Here is a 13,118-nt window from a genome sequence, read left to right as displayed (position 1 = left end):
GCAACCTTTTCCTTTTGCATCCTTAGTGCTGCACAAGATGGCTCTTTCAGCTACAAACGTCTTGGGGGGGGGTTAAAGGTTCCCTTTCAACTTGCTCCAATCAGGCTTCGGCCTACACTCTGTTCCTCTGCTCCTCCTGCTGTCCCTGTGCTCTAACACCGCCAGTTGGTGCCTGGAAGTGCTGTCTGCACAGTCAACAGTCGCTCCTCTGTTATTGGGGTTCAGTAACGTCAGCTGATCCCCAGCTGTGTGTGCGGCAATACCTCCAATCTGCTCCTCCTGCTGTCCCTGGGCTCTAACACCACCAGTTGGTGCCTGGAAGTGCTGTCTGCACAGTCAACAGTCGCTCCTCTGTTATTGGGGTTCAGTAACGTCAGCTGATCCCCAGCTGTGTGTGTGGCAATACCTCCAATCTGCTCCTCCTGCTGTCCCTGGGCTCTAACACCGCCAGTTGGTGCCTTGAAGTGCTGTCTGCACAGTCAACAGTCGCTCCTCTGTTATTGGGGTTCAGTAACGTCAGCTGATCCCCAGCTGTGTATCTGACAACGTGTCATGCGACCGCTACGCTGGCACAACTAAAATGTAAGGGGACCTGTCCCCCCCCCCAGGCGTTTGTTACTGAAAGAGCCACCTTGTGCAGCACTAATACTGCACAAGGAAAAGGTCGCTCTTGAAATTATGCTCCTTGTAAACGCTGAACTACACACTCATGTAATGTGTCCCCTCACACCGTCCAACCGTCCCGGAGGTGGGACTTTCCTTTGTAATGTGATGCAGCACAGCCGTCATTCCTACCCCCTTGGCACCGTGCGCTGCCTCCTTAGCGTTGTTTGATTCCGTCATGGACCCTGCGCTGTTATGTTATCCCTTGGCCATGCACAGTTTGCGCTGCCCGTCCTCTGACATCATTTGTTGTCGGCCTGGCTGCGCCTGTGCGTCCACGCTGCCCGAAATCCCACCTCGCAGTGTCGTCTAATGTGATCCCACAGTGGGCCTGGTATCCATGGCCATGCGCAGTGCATATACTAGCCTCTCACTCCCCTTCTTCACGCTTCTTCAGACTAGGCGGCGTCAGCTGATCCCTAATAGCATGCCACGGCCGTGACGCCGCACAGTCTGAAGAAGCAGGAAGGAGGTGAGTGAGAGGCGATGATATGCACTGCGCATGCCCATGGATCCCTGGCTCGCAGTGGGATTACATTAGATGACACTGCGAGGTTGGATCTCGGGCAGCTTGGACGCACAGGCACTGCCAGCCTGACACCTAAGTGATGTCAGAAGACGGGCACCGCTAACTGTGCATGGCCAAGGGATAACATTACAGCGCGGGCTCCGTGACAGAACCAAACAACGTTGAGGAGGTGGCGCACGGCACCAAGGGGGTTGTAATGACGGCTGTGCTGTGTCACATTACAAAGGAAAGTCCCACTTCCGGGACGGTTTGACGGTGTGAGGGGACACATTATATGAGTGTGTACTTCAGCGTTTGCAAGGAGCATAATTTTCGGAGACACCATTTTACATGTGCAGTATTACTGCTGTACAAGATGGCTCTTTCAGCAACAAATGCCTGGGGGGGGGGTTAAAGGTACCCTTTCAACTTGCTCCACTGCAGGCTTCGGCCTACACTCTGCTCCTCTTTGATTCCCTGGGTTTCAACACTGTCAGTTGCCTCCTGGAAGTGTTGTCTACACAGAAAAAACACTAGGTGATGTGTCAGTGGGGTTCAGCACCGCCAGCTGTTCCCCTGCTGTGTAGTCGGCAACGTGTCCAGCACAAGCCATGCTGGCACAACAGAACAAAAGCTGCCACCAGTGCAGGCTTCGGCCTACACTCTGCTCCTCTCCTCCTGCTGCTGCCCCTGGGCTCAAACACCGCTAGTTTTTGCCCGGAAGTGCTAGCTGCACAGAGAAAAACACCAGCCAATGTGTTAGTGGGGTTCAGCACCGCCAGCTGTTCCCCTGCTGTGTAGCCGGCAACGTGACCTGCAAACGCCACGCAGGCACATGAACTGAAATTAAAGGGACCCTGCCACCCACCCCAAGGTGTTTCTATGTATATCAGCTACCTTGTACAGCAGTAATGCTGCATTTGTACAAGGTGGCTGATTTTTTCTCCTTGCCCACGTTGAATTAAACACGTAAAATATGTGTCTCATTACAGACCATTACAATGTCCGTGAGGTGTGACTTTCCTTATTAATGACACACACCACCCCCCTTGGTAGCGCTGCCCATCTTCTGACATCATTGGTTGGCTGCCTGTGCCTGTGCGTCCGCCCTGCCTGACACAACCCCCCTCGTTGTCTCATATATTTTTGCTGCGAGGGTGTGATTGATGGGCATGTGCAGTGCATATGTTCGCCTTTCTTAACTCATCTCCTTCCGCCTTCTTCAGACTGTGCGGCCTCATGGCCGTGGTAGGCGATAAGGGATCAGCTGAGGCCGTCCAGTCTGAAGCAGGTGTAAGGACATGTGTGAGCGGCAAACATATTTACTGCACAAGGCCACGAATCCCAGCCACGCAGTGTGATTTTTTGAAAACACACTGCGGGTCTGGGATTCATGGCCATTGCTAACCGCACCGGCCAACATGAAATGAGGTGAGAAGACAGGCAGCGCTCACAGCGCATGGCCAAGGGTTCACAATAGCGCAGACTCCTGTACAGCAAATAACAACGCTCAGGAGGCTGCGCCCAGCACAAAGGCGTTATTTATGTGCACCTGTGCTGCGTCTCCTTAAAAAAAAAATTCACGCCTCCAATACAGTTCTACTGTTCAATGGGCTAAATTGTGTACGTCTTTCATTCTGCGTGTGCAATGAGCAAAACTTAAAGAGCAACCTTTAACTTGTGGAGTTTTACTGCTGCACAAGGTGTGGCTCTTCAACATTGTAACACCTGAGGGTGGGTTAAAGGTTACCTTTGAAATTGGTTCAATTAGGCTTCGGCCTACACTCTGCTCCTCCTGCAGACCCTGGGCTCTAACTACGCCAGTTGGGGCCCGGAAGTGCTGGCTGCACAGAGAAAAACACCCGCCAATGTGTTAGTTGGGTTCAGCACCGCCAGCTGTTCCCCTGCTGTGTAGCCGGCATCGTGTCCAGCACAAGCCACGCTGGCACAACAGAACAAAAGCTGCCACCAGTGCAGGCTTCGGCCTACACTCTGCTCCTCTCCTCCTCCTGCTGCCCCTGGGCTCAAACACCGCTAGTTTTTGCCCGGAAGTGCTAGCTGCACAGAGAAAAACAGCCAATGTGTTAGTGGGGTTCAGCAACGCCAGCTGTTCCCCTGCTGTGTAGCCGGCAACGTGACCTGCAAACGCCATGCAGGCACATGAACTGAAATTAAAGGGAACCTGGCCCCACCCCCCCAGGTTTTTCTATGTATAACAGCCACCTAGTACAGCAGTACTGCTGCATTTGTACAAGGTGGCTGATTTTTTCTCCTTGCCCACGTTGAATTAAACACGTAAAATATGTGTCTCATTACAGACCATTACAATGTCCCTGAGGTGTGACTTTCCTTTTTAATGACACGCACCACCCCCCTTGGTAGCGCTGCTCGTCTTCTGACATCATTGGTTGGCTGCCTGTGCCTGTGCGTCCGCCCTGCCCGACACAACCCCCCTCGTTGTCTCATATATTTTTGCTGCGAGGGTGTGATTGATGGGCATGTGCAGTGCATATGTTCGCCTGTCTTAACTCATCTCCTTCCGCCTTCTTCAGACTGTGCGGCCTCATGGCCGTGGTAGGCGATAAGGGATCAGCTGAGGCCGTCCAGTCTGAAGCAGATGTAAGGACATGTGTGAGCAGCAAACATATTTACTGCACAAGGCCACGAATCCCAGCCACGCAGTGTGATTTTTTGAAAACACATTGCGGGCCTGGGATTCATATCCATTGCTAACCGCACCGGCAAACATGAAATGAGGTGAGAAGACAGGCAGCGCTCACAGCGCATGGCCAAGGGATCCCAATAGCGCAGACTCCTGTACAGCAAATAACAACGCTCAGGAATCTGCGCACAGCACCTAGGTGTAAATTTTGACACCTGTGCTGCGTCTCCTTAAAAAGACAAGTCACGCCTCCACTACTGTTTGACAGTATAATGGGCTAAATAGGGTACGTGTTTTATTCAGCGTGTGCAAGGAGCAAAATAAATAGAGCAACCTTTTACTTGTGCAGCATTAATGCTGCACAAGGTGTGGCTCTTGTACCTTGCAACACCTGAGGGGGAATTAAAGGTTACCTTTGAAATTGGTTCAACTAGGCTTCGGCCTACACTCTGCTCCTCTCCTCCTCCTGCTGACCCTGGGCTATAACACCGCCAGTTGTAGCCTGGAAGTGCTAGCTGCACAGAGAAAAACACCCGCCAATGTGTTAGTTGGGTTCAGCACCGCCAGCTGTTCCCCTGCTGTGTAGCCGGCATCGTGTCCAGCACAAGCCACGCTGGCACAACTGACCACAAGCTGCCACCAGTGCAGGCTTCGGCCTACACTCTGCTCCTCTCCTCCTCCTGCTGCCCCTGGGCTCAAACACCGCTAGTTTTTGCCCGGAAGTGCTAGCTGCACAGAGAAAAACACCAGCCAATGTGTTAGTGGGGTTCAGCACCGCCAGCTGTTCCCCTGCTGTGTAGCCGGCATCGTGTCCAGCACAAGCCACGCTGGTACAACCGACCAAAAGCTGCCACCAGTGCAGGCTTCGGCCTACACTTTGCTCCTCTCCTCCTCCTGCTGACCCTGGGCTCAAACACCGCTAGTTTTTGCCCGGAAGTGCTAGCTGCACAGAGAAAAACACCAGAAAATGTGTTAGTGGGGTTCAGCACCGCCAGCTGTTCCCCTGCTGTGTAGCCGGCAACGTGTCCTGCAAACGCCACGCAGGCACATGAACTGAAATTGAAGGGAGCCTGCCCCCCACCCCCAGGTGTTTCTATGTATAACAGCCACCTTGTACAGCAGTACTGCTGCATTTGTACAAGGTGGCTGACTTTTTCTCCTTGCCCACGTGGAACTCAACACGTACAAAATGTGTCTCATTAGAGACCATTACAATGTCCCTGAGGTGTGACTTTCCTTTTTAATGACACGCAGCACCCCCATTGTTAGCGCTGCCCGTCTTCTGACATCATTGGTTGGCTGGCTGTGCCTGTGCGTCCGCCCTGCCCGACACAACGCCCCTCGTTGTCTCATATATTTTGACTGCGAGGGTGTGATTGATGGGCACGAGCAGTGCATATGTTCGCCTGTCTTCACTCTCCTCCTTCCGCCTTCTTCAGACTGGGTGGCCTCATGGCCGCGGCATGCGATAAGGGATCAGATGAGGCCGCCCAGTCTGAAGCTGGTGTAAGGACATGTGTGAGTGGCAAACATATTTACTGCACAAGGCCACGAATCCCAGCCACGCAGTGTGATTTTTTGAAAACACACTGTGGGTATGGGATTCATGCCCATCGCTAACCGCAACGGCCGACATGAAATGAGGTCAGAAGACAGGCAGCGCTCACAGCGCATGGCCAAGGGATAACAAGAGCGCAGACTCCTGTACAGCAAATAACAACGCTCAGGAAGCTGCGCCTATGCACCAAGGTGTTATTTTGGACACCTGTGCTGCGTCTCATTAAAAAGACAAGTCACGCCTCCACTACTGTTTGACAGTATAATGGGCTAAATAGTGTACGTGTTTTATTCAGCGTGAGCAAGGAGCAAAATAAATAGAGCAACCTTTTACTTGTGCAGCATTAATGCTGTTCAAGGTGTGGCTCTTGTACCTTGCAACACCTGAGGGGGGGTTAAAGGTTACCTTTGAAATTGGTTCAACTAGGCTTCGGCCTACACTCTGCTCCTCTCCTCCTCCTGCTGACCCTGGGCTATAACACCGCCAGTTGTAGCCTGGAAGTGCTAGCTGCACAGAGAAAAACACCCGCCAATGTGTTAGTGGGGTTCAGCACCGCCAGCTGTTCCCCTGCTGTGTAGCCGGCATCGTGTCCAGCACAAGCCACGCTGGCACAACCGACCAATAGCTGCCACCAGTGCAGGCTTCGGCCTACACTTTGCTCCTCTCCTCCTCCTGCTGCCCCTGGGCTCAAACACCGCTAGTTTTTGCCCGGAAGTGCTAGCTGCACAGAGAAAAACACCAGCCAATGTGTTAGTGGGGTTCATCACCGCCAGCTGTTCCCCTGCTGTGTAGCCGGCAACGTGACCTGCAAACGCCACGCAGGCACATGAACTGAAATTGAAGGAAGCCTGCCCCCCACCCCCAGGTGTTTCTATATATAACAGCCACCTTGTACAGCAGTACTGCTGCATTTGTACAAGGTGGCTGACTTTTTCTCCTTGCCCACGTGGAACTCAACACGTACAAAATGTGTCTCATTGAGACCATTCCACTGTCCCTGAGGTGTGACTTTCCTTTCTAATGATACGCAGCACCCCCCTTGGTAGCGCTTCCCATCTTCTGACATCATTGGTTGGCTTGTTGCGCCTGTGCGTCCGCCCTGCCTGAAACAATGCTCCTCATTGTCTTACTTATTTTGACTGCGAGGGTGTGATTGATGGGCACGAGCAGTGCATATCTTCGCCTGTTTTAACTCATCTCCTTCCGCCTTCTTCAGACTGTGCAGCCTCATGGCCGCGGCATGCGATAAGGGATCAGCAGAGGCCGCCCAGTCTGAAGCAGGTGTAAGGACGTGTGTGAGCGGCCAAAATATTTACTGCTCAAGGCCACGAATCCCAGCACCGCAGTGTGACTTTATGAAAAGGCACTGTGGGTCTGGGATTTATGGCCATCGTTAACCGCACCGGCCAACATGAAATGAGGTCATAAGACGGGCAGCGCTAACAGGGCATTGCCAAGGGATAACACAAGAGCGCAGACTCCTGTACAGCAAATAACAACGCTCAGGAAGCTGCGCCAAGCACCAAGGCATTATTTGGGACACCTGTGCTGCGTCTCCTTAAAAAGCCAAGTCACGCATCCACTAGAGTTTGACTGTAGAATGGGCTAAATTGTGTACGTCTTTCATTCAGCGTGTGCAAGTAGACAAATTAATAGAGCAACCTTTCACTTGTGCAGCATTAATACTGCACAAGGCGTGTCTCTTGTACTTTGTAACACCTGAGGGGGGGTTAAAGGTTTCCTTTGAAATTGGTTCAACTAGGCTTCGGCCTACACTCTGCTCCTCTCCTCCTCCTCCTGCTTCACCACGGGCTCTAACATCGCTAGTTTTTGCCCGCAAGTGATAGCTGCACAGAGAAAAACACCCGCCATTGTGTTAGTGGGGTTCAGCAACGCCAGCTGTTCCCCCACTGTGTAGCCGGCAAAGTGTCCTGCAAACGCAACGCAGACACAAAGCTGCCTACAGTGCAGGCTTCGGCCTACACTCTGCTCCCCCTGCTTACCCTTTGCTCCAACACCGCTAGTTGGGGCTGTAGGAAGACAATCTTTAATAGGCAACGCATCCGGATTCCAGCACCGCCAGCTGGTTCTCGGCAGTGTTTTTGTCACAGGTACTCCCTCGTGCCAAGCCTGGTTTCAGCACCGTCAGCTGTTTCCGGGTTGTGTCAAGCTCACTGAGACGCCTATGCTTGCCCCGTCGTGTTGCGGTCGGGTTAGCCAACTCCAGGGTGCCTCCAGTTTAGGAGCTTCCTATGTGGGCTGCGTGAACTGGTAGTCAAGGCTGGTTCTGTAGTGCCAGTAGGCCCAGCTCCCCCTGTAGGACTGTTGGGGTTCGGTAACTGCGGCTGCCTCGCGGCCTAGCTGTTCTCTCCTCTCCTGTGGGCCTTCGGGTCCACCTCCTGGTTCCAGCACCGTCAGCTGGTTCCGGGCCGAGCCTTTGGCTTAGGTGCCTCCTCCTGGGTATCCGAGTTCCGCCAACATCAGGCGGTCCTTGGTCGTGCTTTTAAGCGCAGGCACCTACAGCTTAGTAACCGGGTTCCAGCACCGTCAGCTGGTCCTCGGTCGTGCCATTGGCTCTTGCACACTGGGGCAACGCATCCGGGTTCCAGCACCGCCAGCTGGTTCTCGGCAGTGTTTTTGTCACAGGTACTCCCTCGTGCCAAGCCTGGTTTCAGCACCGTCAGCTGTTTCCGGGTTGTGTCAAGCTCACTGAGACGCCTATGCTAGCCCCGTCGTGTTGCGGTCGGGTTAGCCAACTCCAGGGTGCCTCCAGTTTAGGAGCTTCCTATGTGGGCTGCGTGAACTGGTAGTCAAGGCTGGTTCTGTAGTGCCAGTAGGCCCAGCTCCCCCTGTAGGACTGTTGGGGTTCGGTAACTGCGGCTGCCTCGCGGCCTAGCTGTTCTCTCCTCTCCTGTGGGCCTTCGGGTCCACCTCCTGCTTCCAGCACCGTCAGCTGGTTCCGGGCCAAGCCTTTGGCTTAGGTGCCTCCTCCTGGGTATCCGAGTTCCGCCAACGTCAGGCGGTCCTTGGTAGTGCTTTTAAGCGCAGGCACCTACAGCTTAGTAACCGGGTTCCAGCACCGTCAGCTGGTCCTCGGTCGTGCCATTGGCTCTTGCACACTGGGGCAACGCATCCGGGTTCCAGCACCGCCAGCTGGTTCTCGGCAGTGTTTTTGTCACAGATACTCCCTCATGCCAAGCCTGGTTTCAGCACCGTCAGCTGTTTCTGGGTTGTGTCAAGCTCACTGAGACGCCTATGCTTGCCCCGTCGTGTTGCGGTCGGGTTAGCCAACTCCAGGGTGCCTCCAGTTTAGGAGCTTCCTATGTGGGCTGCGTGAACTGGTAGTCAAGGCTGGTTCTGTAGTGCCAGTAGGCCCAGCTCCCCCTGTAGGACTGTTGGGGTTCGGTAACTGCGGCTGCCTCGCGGCCTAGCTGTTCTCTCCTCTCCTGTGGGCCTTCGGGTCCACCACCTGGTTCCAGCACCATCAGCTGGTTCTCGGCAGTGTCTTTTGCTCTTGTACCTTCTGCTCCCCATCCTGGTTCCAGTACCGTCAGCTGGTTCCGGGCAGAGCCTTTGGCTTAGGTGCCTCCTTCTGGGTATCCAAGTTCCACCAACGTCAGGTGGTCCTTGGTAGTGCTTTCAGGCACGGGTACCTCCTGCTTAGTAACCGAGTTCCAGTAACGTCAGCTGGTCCTCGGTAGTTCCATTGGCTCTTGGACCTTCGGCTACCCATCCGGGTTCCAGTACCGTCAGCTGGTTCTCGGCAGTGTCTTTTGCTCTTGTACCTTCTGCTCCCCATCCTGGTTCCAGTAACGTCAGCTGGTTCCGGGCAGAGCCTTTGGCTTAGGTGCCTCCTTCTGGGTATCCGAGTTCCGCCAACGTCAGGCGGTCCTTGGTAGTGCTTTTTAGCACGGGTACCTCCTGCTTAGTAACTGGGTTCCAGTAACGTCAGCTGGTCCTCGGTAGTTCCATAGGCTCTTGTCTTGAACCTTCGGGTAGCCATCCGAGTTCCAGTTCCATCAGCTGGTTCTTGGCATTTTCTCAGCCTTCTTGTACCTTCTGCTACATTTCCAAGTTGAAGACCCTAATGTCGACGACCCGGAAGACCACCCCGATGACGACGACGGCGGAGACGACGACGGCGGAGACGACGACGGCGGAGACGACGACGGCGGAGACCCTGGAGACGACGACATGGAAGACCGAGATGCAGAAGAACAAGAGGCTGCAGAACAAAGAGCAGAAGAACATTAAGCATAAGACTTAATATCAGAGCAAAAGATATTATCTAAATTATATGCAGAAGAAGACTAAGCAGTGTATGGGGGTGAGTCCGTTCCTCCTCGTGGTGCCCCTGGATAAAGCCTGATGCTGCAGGCCAAACTGAACGCGGACAAATGTAACTTTTGTGACTGGCAGAACGGAAGGTGTAATCTTCCAACTTTTATAGATAACAACTACGGGAATGCCGGTCACAAATGAGAATATGATGAAGAAGTAGAATAGGAAGAATAATAACAGTTGAATAAAATGAATACCGTATATACTCGAGTATAAGCCGACCCGAGTATAAGCCGACCCCCCTAATTTTGCCACAAAAAACTGGGAAAACTTATTGACTCGAGTATAAGCCTAGGGTGGAAATGTAGCATTTACCGGTGAATTTCAAAAATAAAAATAGATCATTATTTCCCCATAGCTGTGCCATATAGTGCTCTGCACCGTTCATATTGCCCCATAGATGCTGCACAGATGCCCCATATAGTGCTGTGTGCCGTTCATACTGCCCCATAGATGCTGCACAGATGCCCCATATAGTGCTGTGTGCCGTTCATACTGCCCCCATATAGTGCTGTGTGCCGTTCATACTGCCCCCATAGATGCTGCACAGATGCCCCATATAGTGCTGTGTGCCGTTCATACTGCCCCCATATAGTGCTGTGTGCCGTTCATACTGCCCCCATATAGTGCTGTGTGCCGTTCATACTGCCCCCATATAGTGCTGTGTGCCGTTCATACTGCCCCCATATAGTGCTGTGTGCTGTTCATACTGCCCCCATATAGTGCTGTGTGCCGTTCATACTGCCCCCATAGATGCTGCACATAAATCTGTGCTGCCGCTGCTGCTGCTGCAATAAAAAAAAAAAACCACATACTCACCTCCCTTGATTGCTGCTCCCAGCGTCCGGTCCCGGCGCCTCCATCTTCCCGGCGTCTCCGCTCTGACTGATCAGGCAGAGGGCGCCGCGCACACTATATGCGTCATCGCGCCCTCTGCCTGAACAGTCAGAGCGCAGACGCCGGGAAGATGGAGGCGCCGGGAAGATGGAGCGGCGCCCGGCGGCTGGAACGCGGACAGGTGAATATAACATACTTACCTAGTCCCAGCGATCCTCGCGCTGTCCCTGCCTTCCTCCCCGTCTTCTGTGCTGCAGCATCTTCCTGTCAGCGGTCACCGGCACTGCTGATTAGAGGAATGAATAGGCGGCTCCGCCCCTATGGGAGGTGGAGCCGCTTATTCATTTCTGTAATGAGCGGTCCCACGTGACCGCTGAAGAGGGGAAGACGCTGCAGCACAGAAGACGGGGAGGAAGGCAGGGACAGCGCGAGGATCGCTGGGACTAGGTAAGTATACCTCAGCGCTCTCTCCCCCTCACCCGCCGACCCCACCACTACCGTGACTCGAGTATAAGCCGAGGGGGGCACTTTCAGCCCAAAAATTTGGGCTGAAAATCTCGGCTTATACTCGAGTATAAGCCGAGATTTTCAGCCCAAATTTTTGGGCTGAAAGTGCCCCCCTCGGCTTATGTAGAATAGGAAGAATAATAATAGTTGAATAAAATGAATATGAAGAATGTAATCAAAAAAAAAAAGGTAAAGGATGAAGAAGAAGATGAATAAGGTGAAGAAGAAGTTGATGTCAAAGATGCTGATGATGATGAAGATGAAAGTGTGGGAAAAGTAAAAAAAAAGAAGGGGAAGGGCGTGGAATAGTGAAACATCAATATCTGACAAAATAAAAAAAAATTTACATAGTCAATATCTTTGTCACTCCGAACATCTTTAAAAAAAAAAAAATCATGCTATTCAATTTGATTGGGCTAAACCTCTATGCCTTTAATGTCTCCGCCACCTCCCCAAATACATCCTGCATTATTCTTAGTTGTTTTCCTTGATGTAGAATGAACCTACAAGGAAAGAAAGGGTTTATTTTAATTCCGATATTTTGGTCCCATTGACTTGCATTGGGATCGGGTATCGGTATCGGCGATATCCGATATTTTTTGAATATCGGCCGATCCTATCCGATACCAATACTTTCCGATACCGATACTTTCCGATATCGGAAGGTATCGCTCAACACTAGTCAGCACTATTACAGCGATGCCACATTTATTGAATTTCTTTATGCTTTGCTGCATTTAGACAATAAAAACAATTTTATAGAAAAAATAATTGTTTTGGCATCGTTTTATTCAGAGAGCTGTAGCTTTTTTACTTTTCAGCTGATGGAACTGTACAGTGGCTTGTTTTTTGAAGGACAATATGAAGTTTTCAGAGATACCATTTTTATTCACATTCAACTTTTTATCGCATTTTATTACATTTATTGTTCAGTGGTATGATAAAAAAGCATTGTTTTTGCGACTTTTTTACTGTGTTTCATGAAGGGGTTAACTAGTGGGACGGTTTTATAGGTCTGGTCATTGCCTATGCGGCGATACCAAATATGTGTATTTTATTGTGTTTATTGTAATTTTTATGTATTAGATTAATATTTTTTTTGTTCTCTATTTTGTGATTTTTTTTCTTTTAGATATTTTTACAATTTTAAAAAACTTTTTTTTTTTTTTTATACCTTGTCCTCGCCTTGCCCTGATCGCTGATCTAATACTCAGCAGTGCTTTTGCATTGCAGGGTATTAAATCAGTGTCTTGCACTCAAGAAGGAGGCATCATTGGTAAACGATGTAACAAGTTAGAAATTCAAAACTCCAGAATTACGTGTAAGATTGTATCTACCCCAAAATAGTACAGATAAAAACATCAGCTCAGTGCACTCAAAAAATAAGCCTTTAGCTAGCCCCAGATCTCAAAAATTGGAAACTCTACGGGTCTCAGCAACTGGCATCAATATTTTTTTTTATTTTTTATTTTTTATTTTTTTTATTTATTTATTATTATTTTTTTTACAAATTTTGGATTTTTTTTCAACACGTAAAAGAAAAAAAATAACCTATACATGTTTGGTATCTGTAAACTTGTAATGACATGGAGAATCATAACAGAAGGTCAGTTGTAGCATTTAGTACACATGGTGAAAAAAACCAATTGTGGAATTGCATTGTTTTTGCAATGTCACCGCACTTGGAATTTTTTTCCAATTTTGCAGTACATTTTATGGCAAAAATCAATGGTATCATTCAAAATTACAACTCGTCTCGCAAAAAAACATGCCATCACATGGCCATATTGATGGAAAAATAAAAAAGTTATGGCTCTGGGAAGAAGGGGAGAGAAAAATGAAACATAAAAATGGAAAATGGCCAGAGGGTGAAGGGGTTAGATGGTTGCTGGTAGAGGAGCATGTGACCAAACCTGACCATCATCCTTGTTCAAATGAAAACCTCACATGAGAAAATTGCTTTTCTATTGGACAAAGCTGATAGACAGGGGCTTCTCACATGCTCCTCCACCAGCAGCCATTTTATGGACCAGAGAGCTGTG

Source organism: Ranitomeya imitator, chromosome 3 (genome assembly GCF_032444005.1).
Source record: "Ranitomeya imitator isolate aRanImi1 chromosome 3, aRanImi1.pri, whole genome shotgun sequence".
In the NCBI taxonomy this organism is placed as follows: Eukaryota; Metazoa; Chordata; class Amphibia; order Anura; family Dendrobatidae; genus Ranitomeya; species Ranitomeya imitator.
Note: the sequence above shows the minus strand (reverse complement) of the source record.